The 11,068-nt window shown below is 36.5% G+C and overlaps 1 pseudogene; it reads right to left on the bottom strand.

Annotated features, from left to right (window-relative positions):
* Nucleotides 1-8,733: 8,733 nt before the first annotated feature.
* LOC112658293 (60S ribosomal protein L19-like) lies at nt 8,734-9,313 on the bottom strand (annotated as a pseudogene).
* Nucleotides 9,314-11,068: the final 1,755 nt, after the last annotated feature.

The raw sequence follows: 11,068 nt of genomic DNA, 5'->3' as shown, positions 1-11,068 counted from the left end.
GCATGTGTGTAGATAGTGAAATACCCTTGAATGACATGAGTTTGAATTACATAGATCTGCTTATACATGTATTTCCTTCAAAACAGTACTGTAAATATATTTTATCTTCCTTATGATTTTCTTTATAACTTTTTATTTTCTCTATATTACTTTATTGTAAGAAAATAGTATGTGATACATATAGCATGCAAAATATGTGTTAATTGACTCTTCATGTTATCAGTAATATTTCCAGTCAAGAGTAGGCTCTTAGTAGTTAAGTTTTTGGAGAGTCAAAAGTTATATGTGGATTTTTGTCCACACAGGGTTATCCCTAACTCCCACGTGGTTCAAGGGTCAACTGTACATGGGAGAGAACTTTGAGGGAAACTCTATATTTAGGGGGTAGAAAAAGAAAGATGACCCAGAAAGAAGACATAAAAAGAGTAAACTCAGAGATAGGAAGAGAAATCACAAAAAGTACTTCTTTGAAAATTAATGGAAAAGAAAAATCTTAAGAAGAAAGTTGGACAGTATCATCAAACGCCAGTGTGAATGGTGAGCATAGAGCACACACCACTGGATTTGCCATGACTCATTCTTTGGGATCACTGGTGACTTTTCTGAGAGCAGGCTCTGGAATGCTAAAGAAGAAAGGAAGAGGGAAAGGAGGGAGTGGGAATTGAGGTTAGTTAAAAGGTAGAACTTTTTCTTTTAAGAAGTTAGATTATCATAGAAAGGAGAGAAGGGTGTAGAATAGACAAAGGAGGGGACCTGGGGAGAGAGAGGCCACAGAGACCAATCCTGTGAGTTTCACACTCATTCTAAGCCCTCATTCATGAAATGAGGTGCATGGAAGGGAAATCTAATACATGGCCAGACTGTGTTTGGGGAAAATCCTGTTGGCCATACAGGAGAGAACATAATGGAATCTGGTTTGGTTTGGGGGTTTTGGTTTGGTTTATTTATTAATTTTTAAAAATATCCCTCACAATATAAAGAAAAACCAGTGTGGTAAGAAAGTGATTGAGAGTAGAATAAAACAAAAAAGACAAGATAATCAAAGAATGTGATAACAAATGACAGGAAATGGCTTTTACTGAAGTATGAGTCAACAGAGAGGAGCAAAAACCTAGGGATTTTGTTTTTGCTTGTGTTTAGCATGTGTTATCTTATTTTGTGTAGAAGAAAGAAAGCAAGGAATTAGTGACCTTTACCCACCCATGAGGTAAAGCACTCATTTCTACTCCACTCCACAAACAGTAGAGTAGAAATGAGTCTTTAGAGCGGGGGTGAAAAGGGTTGAGAGTACTCACTACAAGAAAAGGATGCTACAGTGAATCAGAGAGATGAACTGGCCAATGCTGAGAAGGATTGTGTACCTCATGTCAGGGCAAGCACAGATTTGCAAGGGGAGAACCAGTGGGCATAATTCTGGCTAGGCTTTTTTATAGGAATGTTCATGAGAACAGCACTGGAGAAACAAATAGTGAGAGTGGGGTGATGCAAGAGAGGGTTTATATGTGGGAGTCAGCCAAGTAGCTAAGTCCGACTAGGAGGGAAAATGGAATGTGGAAATAAGGAGGTTACCCTGAGGGTAGAGTGGGAGGGGAGCTGTATTATATCTGTTGGCCATGGTAGGTATCGCTGATGAAGTGGCATTTGAAAAGACAGCAGAATAAAGATAGAGGCAAGAAGTTATCTGGAGGAAGAGTGTTCAGGGAAAGGAAATCAGCAAGTACAAAGGCCATTGGCTGAAGCTGTGCTCAGGGTATTCAAATTTTAGCAAAAAGCCCAGGGTGGTTAGAACAGAATGGAGGAGAAGGGAAGCAGAAGGAAATGAGAAGATAAGAGAAGTAACAGGGATCTAAAGTATCTAAACTCAGAATTTAGGCTCTCAATTTACAGAAAGCCATTGGATAGGTTTGCAATATAGGAGTGATGGTATCTAACCTATATTTTAAAAAGATCTCTCTGATCAACTTAGTTATCACTACAGTATTTCAAATAGAGGCTTGGATAACAGTCATTGGGACATGGTCTACAGCTATGATTTTTTTCATAGACTTCAAAAATAAATACATATTCTTAGTTCCCAAATGCTAGAGATTCTGGCTCAGTAGGTCTAAGAGTGGGTCCCAGGAATCTATCTTTTTTTAGGCCCTTTAAGTGATTCTGATACAACTGGTCTATGGCCTGTAATTTGGGAACTCCTAGTACAATAAGACATTGCATTAAATGACTCTATCATCTTTATCACTGCTATAACTCATCTGGACTTTGGCAACTAATTTGTTTCAATCGTGTAAAAATACTAAGCAGTTACTGGTTTTGGCAAAAATCAAAAGCATTCTGTGTATGTTTTACCATTATATGCAAATTATGTTGTATACATCTTTATATCAATAATATTCATAATAAATATTTTTAAAATATGTCTGGTTGTTATATGAAGACCAGATGGGGTGTGTGTGTGTGTGTGTGTGTGTGTGTGTGTGTGTGTGTGAGTTGGGTGAGGAGAGGAAAGGCAAAAGCAGGAGACCATTTATAAGGTTATTATAATAATCCAGATGATAGGTAGTAATAGTGAGAGTGGTCAGATTGTCAATATGTTTTAAAAGTTTAGCCAAAAAGATTTATTGATAAATCATATGTGGGATGTGATAAAAACAAAAGGCAGGGAAAGCTCTAAGGCTTTTGGCCCAGACAACTAGAAGAATGGAATTGCTTTTTTGCAAAAATGAGAAGTACTGGAGGAAAAGCAGATTTCAGGAAGGGAGGTTTGGAATCAAGGATATGGCTTTGACCAGATGAGTCTGAGATTTCTATTAGCCATCCAAGTGTAGTTACTGATTATGTATATCATTGAAGAGACTGGAGATGGAAAATTAGAAGTCACTGGTATACAGATGTTATCCTCAGCCAGAGTGCTATATGAGGTTGGTTAGTACAAGGGTGGATGATAAAGAAAAGAAATATATGAATGAAGCCATGGGGCACCGCAGTATCGAGAGGTTGAGGGGGATGAGGAGGAACCAGCACTGGACTCCATGAATAGAAGGGAGAGAAAACAGTGTGTTGGAAAGCAAGTGAAGAAAATGTTTCAAGGATGAGGAAGTGATCAACTCTGTCAAATGCTACTCATAGTTCAAGGACATGGATAACTGAGAATCAAGTATTGAATTTGGCAATGCAGAGGTCAGCAACGGTCTCAGTGAGAGCTAATTGTGCACAGTTTTAAGAAAGTTTACTGTTGTTTTTCTTTAAAGTGGGAGATATTGCCAAAATATTTCCTGGATTAGGGGAATAAATAAAAAACGAAAAAAAAATTGATCATTAAAAAAAATGATGTCCTTGAAGAAAGCAAAAATAGGATCTTTTACACAAGTTAGGGGGGCAGTGGCCTTAAATAGGAGCAGGGACAACTCTTTCCTGGTAAGTTAGCAGAGTACATATACTCAGATTCTGATAGGTCAACGGTGTAGAATTTCTGAAAGTTTTCCTCTGCTAGCTTCTATTTTTCTCTGCAAAATAGTGAATACAGTAATTTCTTACATTTTACAAAAGGGGTTTCTGGTTTTGTTATGATATATTTATATATTATGTTTTGTTTGTAACATTTGTGTTTATGAAATGTGTATATTGGAGGGTTGAAGCCAGTGGCAAGAGGAGATGAAAATACAAAAGAAAGACTGATAAATTGATTCAGTGAGGCCCTAAAAGGAATGAAAGGATGTGGGATTTAGAACACAAGTGCACAGATTAGTCTTGGACAGGAGGGAAGGGGATAAAGACAGAAACAAGGATAAATGTGCTCATAGGGAGGGATTTCAAACTCTACAGAATCACTTTTCTCTATACCTACAGCTGAGAGTGATGAAGTCCATGGGGATAAAGTAGTCAAGCTAAAGAAAACAATGTGGATGAGCAGCTGTGGGAATGGGAGAGCTTGCTGCACAAGTGTGTGTCAAGGACTGCTAAGTGTCACTGAATATCCAACTGAGCTTGGATAGTATGTATCTTGGAATTAATAGCCTACCTGGTGGTATTTTTTTTCTCCAACATTTCCCTGAAGTTAAAGGATAAATATCTGCCTATAAGGAAGTCAGCCCCTTCCCCAAAAAGAAGCACCAGGAGAAGCACTGTGGCTGTCTGATATAAATGTAATTCTTGTGGAATATTAAATACACATTCATTGATTTACTCATTCCACAAAAGGTTACTGAGCATCCTCTATATGCTAGGAGCAAAACTCAAGCCTGTAGTTGAATAGGAACAAGACATTAATGAAATTAGCTCACGAGTAAATGGAAAATGGCAATACTGAGCCTACAGGGAAGGAGCTACAACAGAATATAATAGTGATATTTATTCCCATGGTAGGGTGGAAGCCAATATTACACAAAGATCTGAAGACTGAATAGGAATCCCTTAGAGAAAAAAGATGCAGGAACTGTAACCTGGGCAGAGAAAACAATATATGTACAATCCTGGAGGTGAGATGGAGCACGCTGAGTACCAAGACTGAAAACCTGAATGCTGGCAAGAGCAAGGACAGAGAGACAATAAAAATAAACAGAGCAGCCTTGAGGTCCATGTTAGGTATGTTCCCTGTGCCCTTAGTGGGAAAGAAGCCATTGAATTTGTCGGCAGGAGGGTCTAGTGATGGGATTTGTATCTCCCAAACACCATCTTGGGTGTGAAGGTGGATGTCTGGAGGTTCTGCAGGAGCCTCCAGGATATGGTAGGGCTGGGACTGGTGGAAGAGGGGACAGCGGCGATGGAGGCAGAGAAGTGAATGGATTCAAGAGATAATTGGGAGTTAACACTGTTAGTGCCTTATGGTAGACTGGATGAAAAGGATGAGGGCAAGGAAGGGAGGGGACAGAATACTGAATTTCTGGCTTGTTCAATAGGCTAGATGGTACAGCTTTGGGAAGTGGATAGGAAAGTGAGGAGTTCAGTTTTTGTTATATTCAAATTGGCACAAACACAGTAGAAAATAATCTGGTATTAAAAATAATCAGAATCAATATGCTCATGATACTAAATATGATCTATATTCTAGCATTTGATTCTGATATCATTTACATTTTTCAGATTTTGCCTTCTCTATCATCATTTATGAGATATATTAAATGATAATCCTCTTATCTGCAAAGAGATGTCATGGTATGATAACATGTTTTCTATTAGGGAACTAAAAGTTAACACCATCTTATGGGTTAGGGAGGCCTTCTAGTATTATGCTGAGTAGGGGTGAAGAGAATGGTGTCTTGGCCTCGTTCCTGATCTTAACTTTTCGCCATTGAGTATGATGTTAGCTATAGACTTGTATATGGCCTTGATTATGTTGAGGGATATTCCTTCTACACCTAATTTGTTTTATCATTAAAAGATATTGGATTTTATCAAATGCTTTTTCTGCATATTAAAATGACTGATCTTTATCTTTCACTCTGTTTATGTGGTATATTACATTTATTGATTCACATAAGTTGAACCAATTCTTGCATCCCAGGGATAAATCCCACTTGATCATAGTGTGTGATCCTTTTAAATGTGATCTTGAATTTGGTTTGCTAGTACTTTGTTGAGGATTTTTGCATCTATGTTTAACAGGGGTCCTGGACTGTAATTTTCTTTTTTTTTTATGGTGTCTATACCTGGCTTCAGAAACAGGGTAATGAGTTTAGAAGTGTTTCTTTCTCTTCAATTTTTTGGAAGATTTTGAGAGGTGTATATAATAATTATTCTTTGTTTGGTAGAATTAACCAATGCAGCTGTCTGGTCCTGTGCTTTTATTTATTGAGAGATTTTTGGTTACTGATTCAATCTCCTTGCTCATTAGAGGTCTGTTCAGATTTTCTATTCATGATTAGTCTTGGCAAGTTGTATGTTTCTAGGAATTTATCCATTTGTTCTAAGTTATCTAATTTATTGGCATATAATTGTTCATAGTAGTCTCGTATGATCCTTTGTATTTCTGTGATGTAGTTGTAATGTCTCTTTCATTTAAACTTTTATTTATTGGAGTTATCTTTTTTCTTAGTCTAGTTAAAGCTTTATTTATTTTATATATAATTTTTACAATATTTACCATTTTATTTATCTCTTCAAAACAAGTTTCAGTTTCACTGATCTTTTCTATTGTGTTTTTAGTCTCTATTTCTGTTCTAGCCATATTTCTTTCCTTCTGCTAACCATGGGCTTAGTTTGTTCTTCTTCTAGTTCCTTAAGGTGTACAGATGGGTTGTTTATTTGAGGTTTTTCTTCTTTTTTAATGTAGGCATTTATTGCTATAAACTCTCTTCTTAGAATTCCTTTTGCTGTATCCCATAAGTTGTTTCCATCTTCATTTGTCTCAAGATTTTTATTTATTTATTTATTTTAAATATTTTATTTACTTATTCATAGAGACAGAGAGGCAGAGACACAGGCAGAGGGAGAAGCAGGCATCATACAGAGAGCTTGACATGGGACTCGATCCTGGTTCTCCAGTATCACGCCCTGGGCTGCAGGCGGAGCTAAACCGCTGAGCCACTGGGGCTGCCCTCAAGATTTTTTTTTTTAATTTCTTCTTTGACTCATTGATTCAGAATGGTCAAAAAATTGGTTCAGAAACATGCTATTCAATCTCCACATATTTGTGAATTTTCCAGCTTTCCTCCAAGATTGACTTCTAGTTTGTGGTTGGAACAGATGCTTGATATGATTTCAGTGTTTTTAAATTTGTTAAGATTTGTTCTGTGGCCTAACACATCTAACACATCTAAATTGGAGAATGGCCCATGGCTTCTCTGCTTGAGAAGAATATGTATTCTGCTGTTTCGTGGATGGAATATTCTGTATATGTCTGTTAGGTGCATTTGGTCTAAAGTATAGTTCAAGTTCATTATTTCCTTATTGATTTTCTGTCTGGATAGTCTATCCATTGTCAAATGTGGGGTATGATGTCCCCTACTATCATTGCATTGCTATTTCTGCCTTCAAATTTGTTAATAATTGTTGAATATGTTCAGGTGCTCCAATACTGGGTGCCTACATATTTAAATTGTCATATCCTCTTGATAAATTGTCCCCTTTGTAATTATATAATGACCTTCTTTGTCTCCTATTAGAACTTTTGACTTAAAGTTCATTTGTCTGATATAAGTACAGCTATTCCTTCTCTCTTTTGTTTTCCACTTGCATGGAATACTGTTTTCTATCCCTTCACTTTCAATCTAAAAGTTTTTCTACAGTTTCAGTCTCTGTAGGCAGAATATAGTTGATTTTTTAAATCTATTCAGCTACTTATGTCTTTTAGTTGGAGAATTTAAGCTGTTTACATTTAGAGTAATTATCGATGGGTAAAGACTTACTACTGCCATTTTGTTAATTGTTTTCTGATTGTTTTATAGTTCTTTTGTTTCTTTCTTCCTCCATTACTGTCTTTATTTATGATTATTTTTGTAGTATTAGACTTGATTCTTTGTCTTTATATTTTTCTATTTATTATAGGTTTTGCTTTGTGATTACCATGAGACTTTCATAATACATCTTATAGTTTAAACAGTCTGTATTATGCTGATAACAATTTACTTCAACTGCAAAACAAAGTTCTATACATTACTTGCTAGAGATAAAGGTAGAAGAGATGATAATGAGTTGGTGCAGGGACAGACTTCCCTATGCTACCTTTTGTGGGCTAGTTTAGCTTTCTGTATTTTTCTCAGTCACTGCATTTATCTTATGTTGTTACCTAGATAAACAACCACAAATGAAAATCCCAATATAGAAACATGGAAGACTAATTTTAAAAACAACTACTTTTATTTGTTTTACCTTAAAAGCCCAGGGGATTTATATAGTGTGTCATGCAGAAAGCTTTCCAAAGAAACCACTTTAGATACTTATCTATCTCTTTAAAACTTTTCACTAAACCAGCTACAAAATTTCTCCTTTCTCCCAGTGTCTTTACTGTCTATGTGCTTCCTTTTCAGGTCTGCCCCTCCATTTTGCCATTCTTCTTGGAACCCTAATTCCTATACTCAGTCTTGGCTGTGGAATCTGTTCTACCTTACAGAGGATCTTCCCTTATAGGGAACAGGCTTCTGGAATCCTGTTGAAAAACCCTTCCACCTTGTGAAACACATAACTATTAGTTCAGGATCTAACTTAACTGCTAGACTAGAAGCTCTATTTTGTTTAGCCACTATTTTATATCCGTCATATAACATAATATAGAGCATATAGTTAAATCCAATTAATATTTGTTGAATGAATGAATGAATGAATGTTTAGACTTTCCTAGTGTGCAGCAGAAGAGTAAAGATTATCACCAAGATAGACTAGGAAAAAACGGCAAAAGAAAAGGCAGAAGGCAAGGGGCTGAGAGTATAGTATTGGAAAACATTACCAGCATCCTTTAGTCAAAGCTAGAGAAGATCTATTTTCTGACCCATCCCTTTCTCATGTTCCTGGAGATCCATTCATCATTTAAGCTGTGAACATAGCAAGACAAGGAGTCTTCCAGGTTCTCAAACACAAGTAGTTGCTCTGTACAGGTGCCCCCTAATCTCTCACTAACTGCTATTGCTGTTATGTCAACATCTTCCTGTAAATAAAGATATTTGCAGATGTTACAGCACATCCTGATAGAGACTTCTATCTGAAAGAATTAAAAGAGCTTTGTATTTCTTTCTTTTCTTTTCTTTTTTCAGTTAAAAGTCTGTTTTATTAAATAACTGGTCTGTGTGATTGCTGAGGCCACTATGTATAGACAAAAGAAAGGGAGTTATGTTTCTTGGCTTCTTCCTCCTTAGACAGAATCTTGATAATTTCCTCCTTCTTGGCCTGAAGCTGCTCTCCATAGCATTTGCATGCTTCCCTGGTCTTAGATCTGCAGGCCTTATCTACCTTCAGTATGTGGATGTGTTCCATGAGAATCTGTTTTTGAATATGTTACCCTTCACTTTCAGGAACAGGCTGTGATATACATGGCAGTCAATCTTCTTAGATTCTTGGTATCTTATGAGCAACTGGTGTAGAATTCTCATCCTCTTCATCCAGGTTACCTTTTCAGGTATTCAAGCCTTGGCAGAACCTTTTCTCTTACCAATGCCCATATGCCTGCCTTCTGGGGGGTCAAAGCACATTTCTGGGACCAAGCCCAGAAATGGACAGTCACTGGCTCCCAGATGATCAGCCCATCTTTGATCAGTTTCAGGACCTGCTGACTGGAGTTGGCATTGGGGATTTCACTGGTCGTATTGGGGTCCAACCAGACATTTGTTTAGCCACAGTGGAGGACACTGGAGACAAGCCTCTTCTGAAACCTGAGCATGCCCATGGCTGTGGCCGCAGTGGCAAAAGGAAAGCAAAGGGCCTTTGTATTTCAAGAGAAGCCTTTAGACAGAATGAGGGCAGATGTCCAAAGCATTTGTGTGTCAAGAACAAACACTCATGACTTTGTCTTTTATCGAGGTCTTTTGAATCTATGTGCATGGAGACAGGATTCTGAGTTTTTCTTATTAGAAAACATATATAAGAATAATTGGTGATATTCAGTGTCATCTAACTATCAGAAATAAAAAAAATTGGGAAATATTCTATGTAGAGAATTCTGTTTTCTGTAAGGCAGGATTTAGTTTTTGTTTTTAGCTATTTCAAGAAAACAAGATACAATTTGCTGTACTTTGACATTTAGTTTGACAAATACAATCATCTGAATTTAGTTTTCAGTCAATTCAACTTAATTTGTATCTTAAAAGTACTAAAATTGGCTTACAGAAAGTCATCACTCTCAGCATATCCTCAAATAATAAACACAAACATATGGGGAAGAAAAGATAGCCACCAACAAATTTTTAAAAAATCATATCCCTTTTTTATCACCAGTACCAGTAAGGAATAGAACAAAATGACTTAAACAGGGTACACAATTTTATGGAGTTGTATCCAATTTGGGTGGTGAGAGGGGTAGTTTCCTTGCATTCTCAGCTGTCTATATTTCAGAATTTATTAGTAATAATAGAGGTATCACTCCTGAATCTAATATATGTCTTTTAACCAACTTTCTATGTGAGAAACATATATTTCTCTTTTTTTTACAACAAGAGCACACAGTCTTAATGCTCAAGCAGTGACATTATTATGCTCAAAATAAACCTCATTTAATTTAAAAAACACTTCTACTTAAATGGGATTTTTATGAGGTGCTATAAGAGGAAGAAAAAGGGGGAAAACTATGGAATATAGGAGGAAATCTTCTATAGCATGTCACTTTAACACATATAGAAATAATGGATTATGTTTGAATCTCTGAAGGAATTTGGAGGTTAAACCTCTAGAGAATATACAAAACAGACAGTCCATGTGATCACTGATAATACCAAGTCTCAGACATCTTAGTACATCATAGAAGCTCTCAGAGATTTAATAATATTTTCTAAATCTTTACTAGCCTCAGACATTAGTGGAAGGAAGCACCTGTCTGTGTGAGCAAAGTATTAATTTAGGGATATTACATTGGGTTATTGCCTACTCCCCCTTATACATGGGTTTGTATTAGGATTAGTGTCTCATAACATGAATCACTTGGCTATAATGCATAATAGTGAAAAGACTAAATGTTTTCCAAATGAAGTTCACATAGCACAACTGTTATTACAAAACCTAAGCAAATCATTTTGGTAAGTAATATACCCATAGAATAAATAACTGTTGGAAAAACATATCTAGGCTTATTAACTGAGCTAATGGAATAATATATCATGGCAACTTGGGAATCTAAATTTATTTTTTAAAAACATTGTAGTGGGCTGAATGGTGGCCACATAAAGATATGTCTATGTCCCAAACCCTAGTAGCTGTGATATTACCTTATTTGGAAAAAAAAGTCTTTGCAAAGGTAACTAAGGATCTTGAGAAGATAGTTTTGGATTATGCAGGTGGGTCCTAAACCCAATGACAAGTGTCCTTATGAGAGACACAAAGAGAAATCAAACACATAGAAGAAAAGGTGACAGTGATGCAACCACAAGTCCATGAATGCAGATGGCCACCAGAATCTGGAAGAGGCAATGAACAATTATCTCCCAGACCC

The sequence above is a fragment of the Canis lupus genome, chromosome 12 (genome assembly GCF_003254725.2).
Source record: "Canis lupus dingo isolate Sandy chromosome 12, ASM325472v2, whole genome shotgun sequence".
Taxonomy (NCBI): Eukaryota; Metazoa; Chordata; class Mammalia; order Carnivora; family Canidae; genus Canis; species Canis lupus.
The sequence above is the reverse complement of the archived record's forward strand: the minus strand, read 5'-3'. Positions and strand labels throughout refer to the sequence as shown.